The sequence below is a fragment of the Musca domestica genome, unplaced genomic scaffold (genome assembly GCF_030504385.1).
Source record: "Musca domestica strain aabys unplaced genomic scaffold, Musca_domestica.polishedcontigs.V.1.1 46, whole genome shotgun sequence".
Lineage (NCBI taxonomy): Eukaryota > Metazoa > Arthropoda > Insecta > Diptera > Muscidae > Musca > Musca domestica.
Window position 1 is genome coordinate 6,620,598 of NW_026712336.1, and position 20,161 is coordinate 6,640,758.

At 33.4% G+C, this 20,161-nt stretch overlaps 1 protein-coding gene across 2 annotated transcripts in view; it reads left to right on the forward strand.

The window, feature by feature from the left end:
* The window catches only part of LOC101896425 (A disintegrin and metalloproteinase with thrombospondin motifs like), a 232,801-nt gene that overhangs the window by 126,073 nt on the left and 86,567 nt on the right, over window positions 1-20,161 (forward strand). The window lies entirely within an intron of this gene.

Consider the following 20,161-nt stretch of genomic DNA (forward strand, 5'->3'; position numbering starts at 1 on the left):
TATTTTTTTTTTTTTTTTTTTGATTAGGGTTTAAATAAGTCCTGTGAATAAAAATCTGCGAAAAAAAATAATAATTTTAAAAAAAAAAATCGGAGGTAGATTCGACCTCCGAAATATCTATAAATTTGGGGGTACCGTTATATGGGGGCTACATTGAATTTTAGCGAAAATATTTTTTATCGAATAAGCTTTCAAATATCAATTTACCACCTCTTCAAATATAACAAGTAAAAGAGCAGCTACGTTTGGCCGGGCCGAACTTTTAATACCCTCCACCATTTGAAAGAAACTTGTAAAATTTTAAGAAAATCTAGTCGAAAAATACCATAATTTTAGGGCTATACGAAGACGAGGACTTGCATACGCAATTTTGTGTCATAGACTGTAGTATCCATTAGGACCTTCAAATACGAAATTTAAAATATTTGCAGTGCTGATGCTAATATCATCAAAATACCGAAAAATAGGGGGGTATTGTTATATGCGGCCTAAACGAAGTCGTGAACCCGCATAGAAATTTTTTGTCTTGGGTTATAGCATCCATTACGAACTTCAAATATGAAATTTGAAACAATTTCGGTGAATCATGTTGCTAAAATCATCGAAATAGCGAATATGGGGAGGTATCGTTACATGGTGGATATACCAAGACGTGGGCCTGTATAGTAAACTTTTTGTCATAGGATGTAGTTCCCATTAAGATTTTCCAATACGAACTGTGAAACAATTCCGGTGAATAATGTTGCTAAAATTATCAAAATACTGAATAAAGGTAGGTGTCGCTATATGTGGAGTGTACAAAAAGAGGTGGAACCTCAAAGGCAATTTATAGGTTGTAGTACTCATTGCGAAATTTAGATGCGAAATTTGAAAAAAAATCCGGTGAATAATGTCACAAACGCCATGAAAGTACCGAATGTCTGGGCGTATCGTTATATGGGTGCTATACTAAAAATTGGACCCATGTAGACAATTCTCTTCCATGAGGTAAAGTACTCAGAAGGAGCTCCTTGTGTTGATTTTCAGACAATTTCATTGAAAAATGTGGCTAAAATTATCAAAATATCGAATATCGGGAGGAACCGTTATATAGGGGATATATGATGTCGTGGACCAGGCGGAAATTTACTCACACGGAACCCTATTTGTGGGTTTTAAGACAATTCTATTGACAAATTTGGCTGAAATCATAAACATAGCGAATATCGAGAGGAACCGTTATATAGGGGATATAGGACCTATATAGAAAATTCTCTTCCATGAGGTAAAGTACTCAGAAGGAGCTCCTTTTGTGAATTTTAAGACAATTCTATTAAAAAATTTGGCTGAAATCATCAAAATACCGAATATCGGAGGGTACCGTTATATGGGGACTATACGTTGTAGTGGATCCATATATAGGCAAACTTTCGTTCAGGGGATAAAGTACTCACAAGGGACTTCTTGTGCAAAATTTCAAATAATTTCATTGAAAAATGTGACGAAAATAATCAAAATACCGAATATGAGGGGGTAGCTTATATGGGGGCTATACGATATCGTGGACCGTGGATAGCCCATCATCGAACTTGGCCTGCCTGTAGACAAAAGACAGATCTGTGCAAAATTTTAGCTTCCTATCTTATATTTGTTTGGCCGAAGGGCGCACCCTATTGAAATTGGTGAGAATCGGTTCAAATTTAGATAAAGCTCCCATCAATATATCTTCAACCGATTTCCGGTTAATTGTGCACCAGTATCAATCCAAAGTACCTGAAATTTGGCCCATCCGAACGAATTCAGTCTAGAAACAATTACATCTAATTTGGTCAACGTCGGTTCAGATATAGCTATAGCTCCCATAGACGAGTATATCTTTATGCGACATCAGGTTTATTGTGCGCCAAATGGCTAATATCCGCCAAAATGGACTGAATTTTGGCAATTCCGACAGAAGTTTTCCCAGAAACAAGTACTTCAAATTTGGTGAAAATCGGTTCAGATATTGCTATAGCTCCAATATATATTTTTCACCCGATTTGGTGTTGAAGTCCCTCACATGCATAATATGCACTCTTCAACATTGATATTTGATACCGGACATCAGATACATCACGAAAATACCTCCACCAAATTGAATTGAGATCGGTTCAGATCTTTATATAGCTTTGACACACATTTGCATCCTATTTTACGGTTATTGCTTACCATATACGTAATATCAGTCCCAATTGGCTAGACTTTTTTTTCAGATTTTATTGAATGTTTCCATTTGATGAAACTCGGTCCGGTATATCTATTGCTCCAATAAATATTTCTTAATATAATTCTTGTTGAAGTCCTATAATGCACTATACAGCAATGTTATTTGCTATTAGAGGTACAAAAGCCTCCCTCAAATTTGTTGAAAATCGATTTAGAGTTGAGAATAGTTCCCAAATGGTGACTACTCTAAAGTAATGATACGTATTCAAATAAGTTTCGTAGTTGGTATGATCTACTTCACATAAATTCCCAATATGAACTTTTTTGTTACGGGAGCTCTACTACATACGCATAGTGGTGTAGGGTATCATAAAATCGGCCCGTCCAACTTTTGACCTTTCATTATTGATTAATCTTTATAGTCGAGTTACCTATCCCTCACTGCCTCAAATTTGGCATTTTCCAACCTCCCTGTGATTTTCCATATTTAACTGATTGGCAGTACTATTTTCTATTGGGACCTCCCCCAATATTTCACTTTTGACCATATCCCCAATGGTCTTTTTATGGATGACAAGGAACCGATCACTGTTTTGGGGAATTCGTTCCAGATAGCCTATAAAATCATATCCATCCTTACCGTATTTTTTTAATTGCATGAATATTTTCATATTGGAGGAAACTACACAAATATTGAAACCGACAGATTTTTTTTTTTTTTTTGGAAATACAATTAATTTTTTTTCAAAATTTCTGCAAACATTTATTTTTTTCCTTCTCAAAAAAATTTCCCATACCCACAAAACTTCCTTCGGATTGCGTTTTTTTTTTCCTCCTTCTGCCCTAGACTACTCCACTTCGCTTTAGTTACACTCATCGTTTTGTGACTTTATGCGATTTGGCAATTTAATCATGCTTGTCAGTTTGGACACACAACCTAGACACAGCTGTCAAATGGTCTTATAAAGCGCGAATTGCGAACAACGCCGTTTGAGTTGGACGCCACTGTCATTCGAAACGAAATGGCCAAAGATTTTTTCTTTTTTTTTTCTGAAGGATATTTTTTCTGTTCACCGGGATTTTCCATGCATCTGGATAAATAAAATCAAATCGTTGCATCGAAAAAATGTCTCTGGGGCTTCCAGTACCCCTAAAAGACAACAACAACAGGAGAAAATGTAACATTTTTTTTTTGGATTTTTTATACCATGTTGCACTTACACGCACACACTCAGAGAGCAACTAATGCCTATGTTGCATGTTGTTATGTAAACAGCTTCAGGGGGCCTTACCAATTTACATTGATGTCGGGACGTTTTTATACCCTACACCACAAGGTGGTCAGGGTATTATGTCTTTGTGCATTTGTTTGTAACAGGCAGAAGGAAACGAAATAGACCCATAGTTCCTTTTGATGATCTGCATAGAATCACATTCTGAGTCGATTTATGCATGTCCGTCCGTCCGTCTGTCCGTCCGTCTGTCCGTCCGTCCGTCCGTCCGTCCGTCCGTCCGTCTGTCCATGTATTTTTGTAAACAAAGTACAGGTCGCATTTATTGCCCGATCCAGATGAAATTTTGCAAAGATCTTTTGTTTGCCCCAAGGACGAACCCTATTGAAATTGCAGATAATCGGACAAAATTTAGATATAGCTCCCATATATATCTTCGTCCGATTTGCCTTTTATTGTGCACCAAACGTGTAATATCAGCCCGAATTGTATGGAATTTTGCATATACACCCATATTAGGCCTGAAAATATGTATGCCAAATTTGATCGAAATCGGTTCAGATATAGCTATAGCTCCCATATATATTGTTCATCCGATTTGTTATTTTTGTCCACCGCCGCCGTAATATGCACTATGCAACAACAATATTTGGGGAAATATATCAAATACAGCTCAGAAATACATTTGCTAAATTTTATCGAGATCGGTTCAGATTTGGATATATCTCCCATATATATAACTTCGTCCGATTTACCTTTTATTGTGCATCAATCGTCTAATATTTGTCCAAATGGAATGGAATTTGGCACTTACGACCGAATTGAGTCTAGAAGCTAGTATGTCAAATTTGGTGAAGACCGGTTCAGATAAAGCTATAGCTTCCATATATATTATTCATCCGATTTTTTATATTTGTCCACCGCCGCCGTAATATGCACTATGCAACAACAATATTTGGGGAAATATATCAAATACAGCTCAGAAATATCTTTGCCAAATTTTATCGAGATTCGTTCAGATTTGGATATAGCTCCCATATATATCTTTATCCGATTTCAAATTAATTGTGCACCAAATGGGCAATACAATTCCGAATTTAAAAGATACAAATGTTTCGGCATATTTAGTTTTTTTGAACTTAAAATTATAATTATAATCATAGCGTGTATGATTGAATTCTCCCATAAAAACTTTTAATTGTTATGTGGAGCTCTACTTAATTAGCAAACTGGTGTAGGGTATCATAAAGTCGGCCCCGCCCGACGTGAAGACTTTCTTTACTGGTTTTTTTATTGTTTTTGTTATTTTTTCTATTTTTTTTTTTTTTTTTTTTTTTTTGGTGTCTGTTTTCATAGTTTGTGACGCTGCCTCCAAGACCGTTGTGGCTGGAATATTTTTAGTTGTTATAGTTTTTTTTTTTTTTTTTTTCTTTTTTGCAATTTCTTGGCATGCAACAGTTGTAGTCCTGGGATATTAGGTTTATATTTGTTTTGGGATATTGTTCTGGTATATGGGATTAGACATGCAGCTTTAATTTTGTTATGGGAAAAGGGCAGATTGTAAGAAGGGGTATGGAACTCGAATTTTGATTAGACTACTTTTGGTAGCGAAAAGGAAAGGTTGAAGGCAAATTTTGCTAATAAAACAGCAATATTGGCTTTTCATCAACGATTTTCAATGCGTTTCATTAAAAATATCTTCGGTCAAAAGGCATGCATAGAGATAGGAGTAATGATTTTTTACCCAGCAATTTTCTAGATTTTCCGGAAATAGGGTAAGTGTGCCTAAGTTCGGCATGTCCCAGTAGTCGGCACTTTTTATTTTTAAGCCCAAATTAATGAAACTATTATAACTAAATGTATTTTGTTTGCTTCAAATATATTGTCAGCTATCTTTGAGAGCTAGAAAATATTAATTATTCCAACAAAAATTAAAATTTTGTCTGTGAAGGTCCTCAACAATTCATATTCTTAAGAAAAGTACAATAAAGACGTCGAATCAGTTTAACTAAACAAAAATATTATATTTTAATGAATCAATTTATTATTATTATTAATTATTCTTACAAAAAAATTGGTATGCCGACTGTTGGAAAATGCCATACCGATAATTGGCAAGTGGTGCCGACTACTGGCAAAAAAGCATTGTTTTAATAAAACTTCAAATTTTAGAAATTTAATAAAAAGTTATTAAAACTTTATTTATTATTGCAAAAACTATACAAAATTTCGAATCTGAATAAATTAACTTTGTAATAATTGAAAAGTTCCACTCAGAATGGCGAGCGATTAAAAACGCGAAAATCCTATAAGTGCCGACTACTGGTACACTTACCCTATTTCCTTTTTATCTCGAGGTCAATATTTTGGATTTCTATTATTTATTTCTTCCTTCCAATATTTCGAAAATCTTTGGAAGGAAAAAAGTTAGTATCAGTCGGACTTGCCGGCAGATGTATACCCTCAGCCAATGTTCGATTATTTCAATATATTTTTCAAATTGTTGACCCTTTATAAAGTAAGTTCCGAAGGAATGAGCCAAAGCAAATATGATATAAATATTGCGAAGTGCCAGGTTTGGACTATATCGACTTCTTCCTTCACTTTATATAAAATATGTGATAATTTTTGGAAAATATCAAAATGTGACGTACCAGATATAGTCGACCAAAGTATTCCATTCTCATACTTCATCTAATACATATAAAAATATTTATATGGGCAAAATTACAAGAAAATCTAATCAATTTCATGCGAAATCATAAATTCCATATTCATCTCAGGTTTATGGTTAAGAAAAATATTTGGATATAGCCAGTTGTAAATAATCGCTGACTTGTTTCGCAAGTTACGGCAGATAAATGTATTGAAAATTGAGCACCTTAGTGGGTGAGATACCAGAAGGGGTTTGCGGATATATATTATCGTCACTACTGATCTTGTATTACCAAAAATGTTTGTATGTGTGAAAATTGAAGAGAGTTGAATGCTTATTTTGCTTTCTTTGAGCGGCTTGTTATTCAAAATCTTGAATCCTATGTGGTGGAGGTACCAGAAAAAATGATCCGTTTTCTGTCATTTTTATAACAGATCTTGTGTTAATTAGAATATTGATATGTACCAAGTCTGAATTGAATTGGATGTTAATTTCGCGTTTTATGAAATTCATGGGTATTAAAAATTTTGACCCTTTGTGGGGGAGATACCAGAAGAATTGAACCGATATATTCCATCCTTACATCAAGTCTTATGTAAGTGGAAACAATGAGATGTGTGAAATATGAAGAGAACCGGATGCTTATTTCGGATTTTATGATCGTTTTGATTATTAAAAATTTTGTTCCTTTGTGGAGGAGGTACCAGAAGAAATGTTCCGATCTCCACCATCTTTATAAGAGAGCTTGTGTTGCAAGAAATATTGAGATGTGTCAATTCTAAATGAAATCGGATGTTAATTTCGCGTTTTATGAGCTTCATGGATATTCAAAAATGTTGACCCTTTATGAGGGAGATACCAGAAGAAATGGTGCAATATATTCCATCTTCACATCAGGTCTTGTGTTAGTAGAAATAATGGGATGTGTGGAATATGAAGAGAACTGGATACTTATTGCGGATTTTATGTTCGTTTTGTTTATTCAAAACTTTGACTCTTTGTGGGGGACGTACCAGAAGAAATGTTCCGATCTCAACCATTTTTATAACAGACTAGCTGAACCCGGTGCGCTTCGCTACCCCTTTTGATTTTATTTGCATTCAAAATTTTATTTACCAATATATGTTGGATAAAGAAAAACAAATTTAAAAATTAAAAAAAAAATATTGCACTAATTTAATGCGTTAATAAACAAAATCATTACAAAAGCAGTAACATGACATGCATACACGAAGGGTTTGTCCTTTCGATTTATTTATTTCATAGCAAATACCAAGCCTGCAGGAAACTGCAATTTTTTTTTAAGTAGAGTGGCATTTCTATTGCAATTAGTGAATTCGAGATAGCAACATACTTCGCCGTAATAAGCGTATTTCAAATAAATTGTTGTGTTCTTTTTTAGTGTTAGCCTAAGGCGTTGTGGGTCAATGGTTCTTATTAAAATCATATCCCAATCTGATCCGATTTAAATATAATTTAAAAAAAATTACTTTTACACCAAACTCCGCCACACCTTTCATATTTCATTAAAATTGGTGCGTCAAATATGTGAAATCGGCCGAGAATATATATATATATGGGAGCTATATCCAAATCTTAACTAATTTCGACATCATCACATTTATTATTATAACCAAAATCCGCCACACATTCTGAATTTCATTGGAATCGGTCATATATATCGTGTTTGGTGCATAATATGTATGAAATCTGCCGAAATATATATGTTAACTATATCCAAACCTCAACTGATTTCAATATAATTTGGCAATTTTTGCTGGTGCCAGATTTTGTCTTTCTCGCTTTGGTTGCATCAAATATGTGAAATCGGCTGAGTATATATATGGGAGCTATAATCACATCTGAGCGTATTTGAATATAATTTTCAAATTTATTTTTGTACCAAATTTAGCCACGATTCGTTGGAATCGGAAATACGTATCGTGTTTTGTGCATCAAATATGTGAAATCGGCGGAGAATATATATTTTGGAGCTATATCCAAATCTGAACCGATTTTAATATAATTTGACTAATTTATTTTCTAATCAAAATCCCGTTACATATTCCAAATTTCTTTGGAATCGAACATACATATCGTGTATGGTGCATAAAATACATGAAATCGGTCGAAAATATATATGAGAGCTATATCCAAATCTGAACCGATTTTAATATAATTTGACAAATGTATATTTGTTTTAATTTCCGCTACACATTCCAAATTTCATTGAAATTAGAGATACATAGCGTGTTTGGTGCATCAAATACATGAAATCGGTCGAAAATATATATGGGAGCTATATCCAAATCTGAACCGATTTCAATTTAATTTGACAAATTCATTTTGGCTCCCAATTCCGTTACTTATTTTAAATTTCATTACAATTGGAAATACATATCGTGTTTGGTCCACCAAATACATGAAATCGGCCGAAAATGTATATGGGAGCTATATCCAAATCTGAACCGATTTCAATATAATTTGGGAAATCAATTTTTTAGATAAAATCTAACACATGTTTCAAATTTCATTGAAATTGAGGATACATAGCGTGTTTGGTGCATCAAATGCTTGAAATCGGCCTAAAATATATATGGGAGCTATATCCAAATCTGAACCGATTTCAATATAATTTGACAAATTTATTTTCGGATTAAATCCCGTCACACATTCCAAATTTCATTGGAATCGAACATTCATATTGTGTTTGAGGCATCAAATGAACGAAATCGGTCGAAAATATATATGGGAGCTATATCCAAATCTGAACCGATTACAATATAATTTGACAAACTTATTTTTGTTCCAAATTCCGTTACGTATTCCAAATTTGGAGACTGTATCTTCAACCAATCAATAGATATGTGCATATAAAATCTAAATTTTTGGGAGGTACCTCCGATTCTGATGCTATATCTCCAGTTCCAAGGGGAAATTCAAAAATGTATATAGCCTATGTTACTTTCAGGCGATGTTGCAGTATATATGGAAATTTTCAGGAAAATCTATTCAGCGGTTTTCGAGTCCATAAATTACAAACAAACAAACAAACAAACAAACAAACAAACAAACATACAAACATTTTCCTCTTTTATAGATATAGATCTTGTGCTGATAGAAATATTGACATGTGCCTAGTCTGAATGGTGTTATATGTCAATTTCGCGTTTTAAGAAATTCATGAATATTCAAAATTTCGATCCCTTTGAGGGGGAGGTACCAGAAGGAGTGGACCGATATATTTCACCAGACCTTGGGTTAATAAAAATACTGTGATATGTGAAAATTAAAGACAATCGGACTTTTACATCACAGTTAAAAAGTGTTGTAATAATTGAAAATTTTAACCATTTGTCTATTTTTCCCACCTGACCTAGCACTGATGCAAATATTAGGATTTGCAAAGTTGGAGCAAAATCGGATTGTCCTTTCTCTTTCTGTACAGTAAATTATTTTCTTTGACAATAATGACAATTTAGTGGGAGGTACCAGAAGGAGCAGACCGATATTGTCCATCTCCGAACTCGATCTAAATTTGGTAAAAAAATATTATGATGTACCAAGTTTGGACCGAATCGGATACTCCCTTTATCGTGGGCACTAGCCAGACAGACAGATGGACGGACATCGTTAGATCGTCTCCTGGATTTGGTCCAACAAGCCCTAAGGTCTAAAACCATTATTTCGATGTGGCACGTTTTGGCCGTATCAAATAATATGTGCCCTCTCTAGCCATATGGCTGAGGGTATAATAAATAATAAAAAAACACAAACTCGAAGAAATTGTTTTTTTTTTACATCGAACTAAAAAAACATTTACTTTTATATCTTCTATTCATAAGGGCACGTTTTTATTATTTTTTTTTTTTTTTTCAAATTTTTCCTTTTTTATTTTCGAATCAAAATAATTTGTTGGTTTAACTATCTGATAATATTTGAAATAACTGTGATATTGCTAAATTCTAAACTATTTTAATGGACTTTTACATTATGTGTTTATCATACTCATTCTCTAACGAAAAATACTCATTAAAACAAACGATAAAACACCCCATTGTTCTCAGAAAATTTCATTAAATTTAATATAAAACATTTGCGGTTAGAAAAAATACAAAAAAATATTTTAGAAACCATTTTTAATGCATATTTTTCCACAAAGACAAGCATTGCGGCTTTCTTATTATTTCAAGTATTGTTCTCTGCTGCAAAACAAAAGACTTAAGACACAAACTTTAGGTGTTAATTGCATTAATTTTCTAGAGAGAGAGTAAAACGTGAGAGAGAATGAGATGGAGAGCAAAGAGTTGCCATAATGTTGATGTAGCTAAATACCAAATCCAACACCTTAAAATTATCTCTTTTTTTTGGTTTCTTTGTTTCTTCACTAATTATTGGCCATTTTAACAGCTTTTTCGGTTGGTGTTAAATTTATTAATAATTTTCTATGTCGACACTTCACTCTATCACTCTTTGTCATCTATTCAATGGTCTATTGTTAATGATGAAAAAATATAGTTTACTTTGCTTTAGAATTCAGTCTGTTTTTTCTCTTGCAATGGTGAAACATTAAACATGAATGTGGTTATGTTTCAAAGGTGTTGAAATGTTAAACAAAAGAGAGGGGGATGTTTGTTTTTTATTGTTATTTATGATATTTAGAAGTAATTTTCTATATTTATTTGTTATTTATGCTTTGATGTTCAAAAGAAAAATATTTTATTGTTTGCAATTTTTAAATTTTAATTTGGCTCTTAAGAAGAAACTTCAAAAATTAGACCAGATCTTTTTTTATTGGATATTGTCTATGGTTAATTAATTAATAATTATTATTTAATTATTAAATTAATAAGGAGACAGAAGCCTGTTTTTGTAACTTAAAAAAATATTCAAAATAAACACATTTGATTTGAGAAACACATTTAGGACTGTGCTTTCTTTCGCATTCATTTCGCATTAATTTCCTTGCTAAATTCATGTTATAATCGTCTGATTTTTAGACAAATATCATTCAAATTTGTCGTAATCATTAAAATTCTCTCATATATAATATACAATTTTTTATTGGTGTGCAATATGTTCATACACTCACATATATTTTGCCCTTGTCTGAGCCACATTTGCCCTCATGTCGTTTATTTTTTTCCTCATGTCTTCAACATTCTTCCTTGAAAATTCTTTCACGTTACCCGCAATGCCGTGTTTCATTATTACATCACAAAGAAATTCTTGTTATGTTTTCGTAACAAACGACTCAAAAACCAATTAACATATAAATCACATTCTTCAAAGAATTAATTAATTGTTATGCGTTACATATGTTTAAAGTCGCTGTTATTTGTCTGGCAAAGAGTAAATTGAGTTTATACACAGCTGCATGCCAGGCCATGCATAAATAGGCTTGAAGAACTGAATTTATGCAACTTTGTATTAAGAGCGTATATTTATTTATTTATTTATTTATTTTATTTTTTTTTTTTTTGATATGGAGTTTTAGACATTTTTAAAATTAAATAAAAATATGTAACTTACAGCTAGAAACTTCCTGTACAGGTTTTAAACAGATAGAAAATCAACAAAGGGTCATAATTACATCTTGAGGGTCTTTAGGGTCAGTTAGATGCCGAAGGCTTTTCAAAAGTCATCTAAGCCAAGAATCTACTCAAAAATAATATACCATTGAAAATCGAAGAAGATCGAACCGCATTTTGCTCGACAGGGTGTATATTAATCTCGTTCAGTGGATCGATATTGAAAGTTGTCTCCAGATAGACAGAATTTATGCAATTTTTTATTAAGAGCGTATATTTATGTATTTATTTATTTATTTATTTTTTTTTTGATATGGAGTTTTAGACATTTTTAAAATTAAATAAAAATATATAACTTACAGCTAGAAACTTCTTGAACAGGTTTTGAACAGATAGAAACTCAACAAAGGGTTATAGTTACATCTTGAAAGTCTTTAGCGCCAGTTAGATGCCGAAGGCTTTCCAAAAGTCATGTAAACCAAAAATCTACTCAAAAATAATATACCATTGAAAATCGAAGAAGATCGAACTGCATTTGGTTCGACAGGGTATGTATTGATAATCTCGTTCAGTGGATCGATATTGAAGGTTTCCTGCAGATAGAGTATATTTATATTCTGATAGGAAAGTCCCGATCCGGTTGATTAAAGCTTATTGGGACAGAACTTCACAAAATTCATAAAAATGGAAAATATTCCTAAAAATTGAAGATACCCTCAGTAGTCATTGACATCAACTATTTTTTGCTTCTTCTACTTCTAGAATAAATTTTGAATTTTTAATATATTTTTTAATATATTTTGTCTATAAAAGACCGTTCGAGAGGCTTCTCTCCAAAAACCATGTTTTAAAGTCTTTTTTCTATAGAATGCCATTAGAGAGTCTTCTCTTAATGGAAGACCTTTCGAGGATATTTCCTACAGAGGAGGACGCTTGAGAGGCCTATCTCCGAAGAAACATTTTAAGAACATGTTTCCATTGCCAACATTTTTTTATCTCTCTCCAAAATTCGATCTTTGTAGAAACCCTTTTGATGTGTTGTCTCTCTCACTCTCTTTGAAAGTCTTATTTCCAAAGAAAACCCTTTTGAAGGCATTTTCTTCATAGATTACCATTTGAGGGTCTCAACTCCACAGAAGACTTTTTTTAACTGTCTTCTCTCTCTAGAAACCCTTTTTGGAAAACTATTCTCCAAATAAGACCTCCAAAAAAGTTTTCTTCCCAAAGTCCTACAATAAAGCCCCACTTCTATAGAATACTTTTTTGAGAAATGATAGAAATTATTTTGTTGTGTTTCGCTCCTTAAAAGACATTTCTCCATAGAAACCCTATTTTAAAAAAAAACTTCCCCTAATGAAGACTTTTTTCAGGTTTTCTTTTTACAAAAAAATCGTTCTGGCGGAATTCCTTCTATAGAATACTTTATTGAAGGGTTTCTCTTCTAAAAAAGCACAAAAATCATTTTTTTTGTGTTTCTCTCCATAGAGGGGTTCTCTCCATAACATAACCATTGAAGGTATTCTTTATATAAAAAAGCCTTTTTATACCCTCCACCATAGTATGGAGGGTATATTAAATTTTTCATTCCGTTTGTAACACCTCGAAATATACATTTTAGACCCCACAAAGTATATATATTCTTGATCAGCGTAAAATTCTATGTCGCTTTAGCAATGTCCGTCCATCTATCCGTTTGTCCGTCTATTCGTCCGTCCGTCTGTGGAAATCACTCTAGCTTCGGAACCAAATGAAATAAGTTGATAAAAATTTCCTCAAATGTGTATTATGTCTGCAGGACTTTTGGCATGGAAAATGGGCCATGTAGGTCCACGTCTTCGTATAGCCCCCATATAACGGTACCTCCCGATATTCAGTATTTTGATGATTTTAGCGACATTATTTATCGGAACTATTTCAAAATTGGTATTTGAAGTTCCTAATGGATACTACAGCCTATGACAGAAAATTGTCAGTTCAGGTCCACATCTTGTATAGCCCCCATATAACGGTCCCCCCCAATATATTCGGTATTTTGATGATTTTAGCGACATTATTTACCGGAATTGTGTCAAATTTTGTATTGGAAGTTCGTAATGGATACTACATCTTATGCCAGAAAATTGTCTGTACAGGTCCACGTTTTATAAACCCCATGGTACCTCCCTATATTCGGTATTTTGATGATTTTAGCTACATTATAAACAGATTTTTTCAAGTTCAAGGAGGTACCCTTAAATGGGAGCTTTACATAAACGTGGACCGATATATTTCAAATCAGAAATCCCAAAAATCCGATAATCTGACTGCAAATGTTCAACTCCACATGACTACATAATTTGTATATGGGTCTTACATTCGCTCGATTATTTTAGCGACCATAAACATCGTTTTGTTGCACCAGACCTTCCATAAGAAGACCAGGGCTTTTTTCTACACTTTCTCAAAAAAGACCCAAGTCAACCCCATGCTAAGGTTTCCAAACGTTTTCCCCGTAGGCATTGTTACAAAATGTCAATTAGCCAATTAAATATATTTCAAAATGTTTCGATCAATCATAAAAAAGACCTCAGAAAAAAACAATTGCCCAACACACCATAACGGCGATGAAGGGGCATTAATTTTAAACATTTTGTTTAATAATTCGTAAAAAGACATTCTATAAATATTGACAGGCAATAAAATGACAGATGACAAATCCAAACAAAAAAAAGCAGCATCGAACATCAAAACCTCAAAACTCTGTCAAAGACAAGAAGTTGTTTGTAGGCTTCTTCGTCGTCTCTTCTTGGTGGCTCTATTTTGGCCCCACAAACAGCATTTTGATGATGACCCAAAGCCATTTTCGTTCGTTTTGATAGAAGAACCTGAAGCAGAAGAAGAAGAAGGAGATGACGAAGAAGTAAATGCATCATCAATAACACACCGGCAATTGGCACTGTGATGACTTCTTGATCGTCGGCCAGGCCATTATCGACAAAACCAAACGAAGATGTTCCAAAGCGGTTGGCCTTGGTATTTACGGTTTGTAAGATATGCGTGAGACAATCTACAAGCCATCATTTTCCATAAACAAATTTCTGTATTTTAAATGAGCCGTAATTAAGCGTCGGCCTAGCTGCAGATGAAACGTGGCAGCGTACAAACATTTAATAAATAAATTTATGTGTCCATATTTGTGGAAAACTAGAAACCAAAAAAAAAGTGTTTGCTATTAGAAGTGAAGATATGTGCCAAACATTTATTTGAAATTGATTGGTTTGCAAATGCCGTAGACGGCAGATAAAAATTGCAAAGTGAAGGGGGGGGGGGGGCTTCAGTTAGATACTCAGTACCCTGTTATGACTACTTCCACTACAAAAAACTACAACAAAGTCAAACGCCATAATTTTTACATTTCTTTTAAAAATTTATTGAATGAAAGCAACAAATGTAGGAAATGTAGGAATTGGTCACCTTTGGCACGAATTATGGTCTTCAAACGGCCAATGAAACCGTCACACGCTGCCCGAATTTTGCTCTGCGGTATTTTGGCCCATTCCCGGTGAAGCGCTTGCTTGAGGTGATCGACACTTTGGTATTTTTTAGTGCCAACCTTGATTTCCAAAATACTACAGACACAATAGTCCAACGGATTGGTATCTGGAGATTTTGGTGGCCATTTTGCGCTGGAAATATAAAGAGAAACCTCATTTTGTAACCATTCTTGGGTGACGCGTGCTGAGTGCGATGGTGCTGAGTCCTGTTGGAATGTCCAACGTCTGCGGCCAAAATGTTTGCGTGCCCAAGGCTTTAATACACCCTATTCGGCATTTATTCTGATGCCACGGTCGATTAATACGAGCGGAGATCGATCATTGTATGTTATGGCGGTGCCACACCATCACTATGGCCGGCGCTTGAGTTCTGGTGGCCAACCGGAGGTGCACATTTTCAGCTGACCTCTTTGGCAAGTAAACACGATAATTTTGTTTGTTTACAAACTTCTGGACAACGAATGTTTCCTCATCTCATCGGAGAAAACCAAATTCGGCAGTTCACCACTTTCAGCCAAGCGAAGCAACTCTTTAGCTCTTTTGAGTCTATAAATTTTACTCAAATGTGTATTATGTCTGCAGGACTTTTGGTATTGAAAATGAGTCATATAGGTCCACGTCTTCATATAGACCCTATATAACGGTACCTCCCGATATGCGGTATTTTGATGATTTTAGCGACAATATTTGCCAGAATTATTACAAAATTAATAATTAAAGTTCGTAATAGATACTACGGCTTAAGACAGAAAATGGGCCATATTGGTCTACGTTTTCGTATAGCCCCCATATAACGGTACCTCCCGATATTCGGTATTTTGATGATTTTGGCGACATTATTTACCGGAATTGTCTCAATTTTGGCATTTAAAGTTCGTAATGGATACTACATCTTAGGACAGAAAATGAGCCATATAGGTCCACGTCTTATAACGGAACCTCTCGATATTGGGTATTTTTGATGATTTTAGAGACAATATTTACCGGAACTATTTCAAATTTAGTATTTGAAGTTCGTAATGAATACTACAGGCAATGACAAAAAATTATCTGTGCAGGTCCACGTCTTCGTATAGCCCTATATAACAGTACCCCCCGATATTCGGTATTTTGATGATTTTAGCGACATTATTTACCGGAACTTTTTCAAATTTGGTGTTTGGATTGCATAATGAATACTATAGCCTATGACAGAAAATTGTCTGTGCAGGTCCACGTCTTCGTGTAGCCCCCAGATAACGGTACCCCCCGATCTTCGGTAATTTGATGATTTTAGCGACATTACTCACCGGAATTGTTTCAAATTTCTCATTTGAAGTTTGTAATGGATAATACAGCCTATGAGAGAAAATTGTCTGTGCAGGTCCACGTCTTCGATTTGCCCCCATATAATAGTTCCTCCCTATATTTGGTATTTTGATGATACAGGTCCCCGTCGTCATATAGGTCTTAATATAATGGCTACATTCGGTATTTTTAAGATTTTAAAAATTCGTTCCAAATGGTGGAGGGTATTCAAAATTCGGCCCGGCCGAACTTACAACTTTTTTACTTGTTTTAATATAATCCTTCTCGAAGTGCTTTCATACACTCTATGGCAATGTTATTTGGTATAAAAAATAAAAATTTCTTCGTCAAATTGTATAAAAATCAATTCAGAATTCGATTTGCCTCCTATATATTAGTTCTCTCTGAAAACAAATTATAACTGCTGTAAAGGCAAAGGTGGTTGATCTGCTTGAAATAAATTCTTTTGTTACGGGAGCTCTAATAAATATGCATAGTGGTGTAGGATATCATATAGTCGGCCCGCCCGACGTTTTACTTTTCCTAGCTGGTTTACATTTTGTGTACAACTTTAAAACGGTCTTAGGTTCAGATTACCAATGGTAACAAATTGAAACCCTATGTTTGGCATACATTTCACTTGGTGTGTTTCGAACTTCTCACAAATTGGAATCTAAGAAACTTCTGAAATTAGCACTGTTATTTTTTTTTTTTTTTTTTTGGTGCAATAAAATGGGTCATTAAAGACGGACCAAGAAAATCAAATATATCGTGCTAGTCCTCTATTAAATTTTCATGTTATCCTGTCACTATGTGGTATACTCATTATTAATCATTTTTTCTTTTCATTTCAGGTAAGCACAATCCATAAATTTAATCAAAAAAATTGGGATTTAATGTAAGTTTAGTATATATGCCTTCAATATCTGCCTAAAAATATAATAAAAAATAAAAAATTCTTACAATATAAATTTTCTGATTGAGAAAATATTCCTTACATATATAATACCAAAAAATCTGAGAAAACTGATTTCCCATCCCTGGGAATTTTAAAATGAAGTCTTCAATTTAAGCCATAATTCCTTGTTTTCTAACTTTTCAAATAAAATACAATTTCCCATTATTTTGTGCGAAACATAATTCCTATGACATTTGATGTTGTATTGCATGCTTTCCACTCATTAGTCCATAAAAGGTCAGCAAATTCCAAACAAAAAAACAATCACAAATTATAGGGTGAGAAACCACAAGCTACTACAAAGTGCATCATACAATAATAATTAGCCATAATGCTATAATAAAACAAACAAATAAAAAATTAATTGAAAAAAAAAATATTTAAACAAAAATATATATTTGAAATGCTACTTCAAAATCACTTTTCTAAAACTCAGCACTCACACAAAAAATGGTAATACCAGTAACCAAATATTGCAAAGTTTTTAACAACAATTGTCAAAAGTATACCAAACACCGTTCATTATTAGTAACTTTGAAGAAAAAAAAAGATTGCCATAACTTGGCCCAAAACAATCGAGCTTATTAAAAAAATGGTGTGTTGTTTTGTTACCTGCCAGTCAGCCAGCCGGCTGTCTGCCTGCCTACCTCTTTGCAGTAGCCGCCATAACCAGCCCCAAAATGTTATTTCTTTGACCATCATTAGCCATAAACAAAAATGTACATTTTGGCAGAAGCTAACAAGCCATGTGCAAAACGTAAAAAAAATTGCATAATTTTAACAAAAGAAACAAAAAATTGGTTTCTGTGTTAACGTCTCGCAAAAAATCCATAAAAACACCACCGTTAACAGAAAAGGTCAGGTTTAGTGGAGATAAAAACCAACAGCAAAATAAACAATAAATTGAATAAAAACACAGAAGTCAAAGAGGAAATTATCAGAAATGATTATTGTTTGTCGTGGCGTCATCTGGTGAGATGTGGATGGCCAGCGATAGGAGGGATAGCATGGGGAGAGGGCGAAAAGCTTTTGTAAAAAAAAAATATGTGAAAAAGGGCAGGTTCACATGGAAGGTTAACATTAATGCTGATAAGAGTTCTATGCAGATTTGAGGAAATATCTTAAAATGCATTTTTTATGGAATATTTTTCTGATACTTACAAAATTTCCAGCAAGGGCCCGAAAAAGGAGTCCATACGATCAATAAAGGTTCTTAGATACAAAACGGTCATTGAAATTCCACTTAAGCAGATTTTTTCTCAATGCTCAATGTCAATGGTCAATGTTTCCCCCCACTCTATCTCTCCCTCAGCGGATAAAATAAATTTATATTCTCTCTTACTCCCTGAGTTTTGGTTTCGAGAATCCTTAAAAAAATATTTTGTGGTTAACAATAAAAATCTCTTTTCTTAGTTTTTGGCTGAGAGAGTTCATTAAAAGTCTATTTTAATGCCTTCTTATGGTTTAAAAAGAATTTTAATCTATGATGCTTTTTGTCCTGCAAGAAATATGTCCTAATTTTAAAATCTTGACTGACCTTTAACATAATTTTTTGAAACTTACTATAAAATCAGTCCCAAATTAGTTCCAAAATCCCCTGCTTAAAATTTTGTTTGAAATTCCTTCCTCGTAATCCCACAAAAAAAAATTTATTTCCTTTTTAAACAACTATTTTTATACAAAGTCCAAGTTTTCCTGGCTAAAAAGTTCTCGATAAAATGTTTATAAAAATCCCAACCAGTAAATACTTTAACACACTCTAACAAATACCACGATTGTTGGTCATGAAGTATTTTTTCCAAAACATTTTCACATTCACATTTTTTTTTAATTTTTAAGGGAAAGAGCTTGAGTAGTTTTTTTTTTTAGATGCACGACCTTTTACATAGCAAGTCCTTTAAAAAAATATTTAAAAAAATCCATAACACTTTAAGTGAGAAGCCCTTGAAAGTGCCCTAAAAAGTCCGAGATCTTCTTAAAGAAAGTCCTTTACAATATTTTATTTGAAAATAAAAAAAAATCAGGATTATCCTTTAAAGGTATTAATAAAAAATACTGAATATTTTGCCTGGAATTCTTTAACATGTTCTTACAAAATTCAAAAAGATCCTTAAAACGCTCTTAAAAAACTCACAACTTTTGAACTCGAAATCCTTGATGAAAACCCCGTATTTTAAAAATTTATTAAACTTCAAATGAGATGCGCTTGAAAGTATACTAAAAAGTCCAAGATTTTTAACCAGAAAGTTCTGGACAAAATATTCTTTGAAAATAGAGGATTATCTCCAGAATGTCCTTGAAAAATATTTATAAGAAATACAAATTATCCACAAAAATGCTATTCAAAACTCGTTACTACTGAACATGAAATACTTGAGGAAAAAAGAAAAACACGTGATTTTCTCTCAAAGTGTCCTCGAATAATTCTTCAAATACAACAAGTTTTTCAGGAAGTCCTTCTAAAAACTCTCCGATTTTTGGTCAGAAGATCCATAACAAATATTCGTTAGAAATCAAAGTTTTTTCGTCTGGAGATCCTTGTATGAATTTTCTTAAAAATCTAAGAAGTCATTGAATATATTTTAGGTTCTTAAGAGGTTCTTTAAATGTTCTCTAATACTCACGACGTTCGGACATGAAGTACTTAAGAAAACAAGTAAAATAATCAACAAATTCAAGATTTTTCTGGAAGTCTTTGAAAAATCTACAATTTTTGGACACGATATCCTTGTAAAAATATTCCCATAACATCTACGATTTTATTGGTCGGAATATCCTTG